Here is a 4,799-nt window from a genome sequence, read left to right on the forward strand (position 1 = left end):
GAAAAAATAGAGATCTCATTCATAAAAATTCTTCCAATGATCAGTTGGTAACCTTTTGTCAGATTATTTTTCATGCTCTCTCAATATTCTCTCTCTCTATCATACTCTTGGAGACATAGAGTTTTCTTGGAGCACTCTTGGAGGGTGTGGCATAGTTGGATTTTTGGAGCAAGAAGGTAAAGGAAGAATAGGAATGCGTAAGAGGGCATCGAGATCAAAAGCTACATCATATTTTCTTGCAGGTATCGAGTTGCATGTATCTTTCCTTCATTAGTTTTGGCATGCATGGCATATGCATGTGGATTGTTGTTTGTGATCTATCACTAGCATGGAAGATTACCTAGATTAACAGTGGATTGCCTAACCTTCCCATTTCCTGGATAGCCATGGTGCTTGTGGGTTGTTTTCATTGCCTTTGGTTGGTTCTCATGTTTCCTTAGCTTGGGTTGAGTTATTAGTTCTTGGAATCCCTGGTTGGACATGCTCTAGAAGCCCTATAACACGTGGGTTGAGTTACTAGTCCTGGAAGCCTTGGTTGGAAAAATAGTTTGGAAGTCCTTGGTGGGTTGATTTACTAGTCATGGAAGCCCTAGTTGGACAAACGCTCTAGAAGCTCGACGACAATTGTGGGTTGAGTTACTAATCCTAAAAGCTTTGGTTGGAACAAATGCTCTAGATGCCTTGGAAGGCTTGGATAGAGACCAATCTGATGATGGTTTTGTGATGTTCAACCGTGAGGTGGAGTCACTGTTTTATGTGTTGAGGTGGATGGCCTCTGGAAGTCATGGATTGTTTTTTGATTGATGTGTTCTATGAGATACCACATTCATGCTTGGAATATGGCATGGGGGTGAATGACTGAAGAGAGATTTGGCTCAGTCATTCTACGGTTAGGTGGAATGTGTAAGTCCCATCCTGGGTTTGGATTTTTCCTCATTAATGAAAGGTTATTTCTCCTTGTATTGCTATGAGAATTTTTATGGATTATATGTGGTCTATATGGCTATACTTTTGTTGGTATTTCTAGTGTTACTATGTTGGTTATGTATGTGTTTTATGACAACAACTATGTATGGCTCTCATCATTCTTTTACTTGTAATTGAATGATCGATGTATCTATGACCTAATGGATGGAATGATAGTTGATGTGTTGAGGCATTAATGGTTCTTAGCGATTCTCAGCTAAGTATGAGACCCCTGTGCTCAGAACTATTCTTTACACTTGTAGATTACATATTTGTGATATGTTTGACGAAATGTCTGCCATGGCTAGTAGGGGTCTAGTCAAGGTATTAAGAAATCATTTTCTTTAGTATTGTCATTTCCATGTTATTTTATTGTTCTGAAGATATGGCTCAATTCTGGGCAGTGACCTAAGCTCTAGGCCTGAATAAGTGGCTCAAATCGCAGGGATGTTGGACAACAATGACAAAAAGGGCCTTTGGACACTGGAAAATAAGCATGTGAGAGTGACTCGAGGTATCTGGACATTGTCATGCCTATATCATGGGAGCGACTGGGGGTTAACTTGTTTGAAAGCTCAGTGGGACCTAGGGGCACGCTGCCTGAAGTTTTGGCATGGTTCCCAGGGATCTTAAAGCTGATGTTGAATGTTTGTATGGTGTATTTCCGTCAGTTCCACTTCCTTAACATGACTTAAGAGGTCGAATCATATCATAGTGGCCTCTTGTCGCATGTTTACCCCAGCTGGTTGGTTGCTTGCGTAGATGTAGGAGGAGGGTGTTACATTATCGCAGGCACGGCAAGGACTATAGTAATCAAAATGTCAAGGTTAGAATTAATTCAACTGTTGATTGTCATGAATGATCACGAATAAGAAAAGTTTCTCTTTCACCATCTTATTTGGCCTCTTCCCGAGGTGGGGAGGCAAAATCATATATTATATTTATCCATTTTCTTCGTATTTTGAAACTGTTGAAACTAATGTTAGCATTACTTGAAGGCAATAAATTTTAATTTACGAACAACCGCTAGTGGGGGTGAATGTTTTCATTTCATAAGAAAATTTGTACTTTATTTTAAAAGTAACCTCAACTTTCCTTTTATTTGAAAAAGGTCACCTTAGCCTGCCACCTATTTGAAAAAAGTCACTCAGCCTACCACCTATTTGAAAAAAGTCACCTTAGCCTACCACCTACTTGAAAAAAGTCACCTTAGCCTACCACCTATTTGAAAAAAGTCACCTTAGCCTACCACCTATATAGCCATGCATAAAAACATGCAAATGTCGATTATGCATCCTGATCTCCTTTTCCTTCTCTTCTTGGAGGTAAGATCCTCTATAGTATGGTCTATCAATAAGAATCCATGAGATCCCCTCCATGAGTCACCAATGTCGCTCTGTTTTCTCTAACGTAGGCATAAAATGTTAGCAGAATCTGTTCCTTTTACAACGACTCTGAAGAATCATTTTACGAGTGGAAATACCCAAATATACTAGCTCTCTTCTTGCAGATGCATCTCCTGGGATGCAACCTACATTGATTCCACTGCCCACTACAACAATAGTCTAGAGTCTGAAACCACATAAAACACCAATTACGTTTGCTAATATAGCATTGTTGGTTTGGTGAGCTGCCCAACTTTGGTAGGTGTACTCCCCTGCAAATAACAATCTCAAACAAAGTTCCTGTTCATAAGGCAATGGAGCATCAGACAATATCTATTGCAAAAGCAGGCATTACGACTATTCCCAACTCTTGTACCTTTCTACTTTGATACGAGTTCATTTACGATGCATCTCCAGACAACACAAGACAACATTGATTTGTAGACAACAATTATTTCTCAATTTGATATGATTTTCATTGTATCCATCATATTATCAAAGTCCATGCAAATGCATGAGCCGTGTCTAAATATTCAGATGCTAGAGATAGAGAAATTGGCTTAAAAGTTGAGCACAAAAATGGTTTTGAAAAGATTTCATTTTTATGATCTAATCATATTATTTCAAGTACTTACATATAGTTTGGTTAAAAAAATAAACAAAACATGTTTTATAGAGCTCTTATTCATTATGAGCATGTGTTATAATAACAAGTATATTGAATACTACCAATGACATTACAGGCGATGTTGCTGCTAAAATGTTACAGAATAATTATGTTAGGATTAGACAATTACTCTCATTTATATGTGGGTTTTTTTCCCTAGATAGGAAATATTTTTTCCCAAAAGGAATTACTTTCTATCAGTTTTTTATTTTGGAATCATTGGCGTTATGTCTGGAATTTTCAGCAAATGCACCAACAAGCCCATGAAAGTGGATATTCTCCCAAGATACCTATAATAACAAGGAAATTTGAAGCTATTATTCTATTAAGGGAGTTGATTGCAAAGATGCAATTGTGAGTAGCCCCAACATTATTTTATAATTTTCAATGTACGCATTATTGTCAGGCCAGGAGGTAACTCCTCAAATCGAATTTCTTATTCATTAAGATTACTCATGGTTATATATAGGAGGGAGAGAGTCATGAGCTTCACCTCCCGATGTCTCTTCATTTTCCATTATTTACTATTTACATTATTTACAGATGTTCACCCAATCTATTTGATTAGGTGTCAACATCCCCCCCCTTAATTTGAAGGGATGTTGGTGAGTCCAAGCATCGTTCTAAATCTTTCGAACTTTTCTCTTCCAACCACACTGGTGAATATGTCTGCAATCTTCTCATTAGTGGAACAATGGTGTAGATGGATTGTCTTGGCCTCAAAATGATGTCGAATCAGATGTTATTTTGTATTGATGTTCTTCGTTCAATCATGGAGCTTTGGTTTCATGGCCAACTGTATTACAGAGGTGTTGTCAATCATGAGTGGAGTTGAATGTAATTGTTTCACCTACAAATATTCTAGAATTTTCCTAAGCCACACAATATCTTTTGTCGCCTCAGTTTCTGCCACATATTCTGCCTCTATTGTGGAATTTGGTAGAAATTATTTTTTGTGTGATCTCTAGGAGACAGCTCCTAATCCAAGACTCATAGCATAACATGAAGTAGATACCCCAGTTTCTTTGTCTCCATTGAAGTCTGAATCAGAGTATCCAATCAAGTTGATGTCGCCCACCTATGTATACTTGAGTCCAAAGTATTGGGTTCCCTTCAAGTACTTTAGAACTCTTTTTGTAGTAGACCAATGTTCCTCACAAGGCTTTTGTGTAAACCTGTTGAGGATTCCAACAAAAAACGAAACGTCTGGTCTGGTAGTAGTTAGGTAGTTGAGACTTCCTACAAGTTGTCTATACTTTGTTGTATCCTCAAATTATTTTCCTTCAATGGATGTGAGCTTTAAGTTTTGTTCCATTGGAGTAGTCAGAGGATTGCACTGAGCCATGCCAAACCTATTCAACAGATCTCCAATGCACTTCTTTTGAGAGAGGAATATAGACTTCGGATGTTGAGTTACTTCAATAAAAAATATAGTAGTGAACATAGCCCATGTCAGTCATTTCAAAACCTTTCCTCAATTCCTTTTTTATGGATGCAATGTAGCTCTCATTGTTCCCTGTCATCAAAAGATCATCTACATATACCACAAGATATACAATTGTTTTGCCAACTTTCTTGACAAACAAATTTGCATCATCAAGATCATAATGTTTGAAGTTGAGTTTTAGAAGATGCTCAGTTAACTTTTGATATCAGGCTCGCAGTACTTGCTTGAGGCCATACAAGGATTTCACAAGTTTGCATACTTTATGTTCATGTCCTTTCACAACAAATCCTTCTGGCTGGGACATAAAAACATTTTCTTTCAGATCTCCATTCAA

The 4,799-nt window shown here is 37.7% G+C and overlaps 1 pseudogene; it reads left to right on the plus strand.

Moving 5' to 3' along the window:
* The first annotated feature begins 2,665 nt into the window (after nucleotides 1-2,665).
* LOC149236495 (DNA replication licensing factor MCM5 pseudogene) lies at nucleotides 2,666-3,376 on the plus strand (annotated as a pseudogene).
* The last annotated feature ends 1,423 nt before the right edge of the window (nucleotides 3,377-4,799 follow it).

Source organism: Pinus tabuliformis, chromosome 8, assembly GCF_031772625.1.
Source record: "Pinus tabuliformis cultivar Carrire ecotype Pingquan chromosome 8, CPIR1, whole genome shotgun sequence".
In the NCBI taxonomy this organism is placed as follows: Eukaryota; Viridiplantae; Streptophyta; class Pinopsida; order Pinales; family Pinaceae; genus Pinus; species Pinus tabuliformis.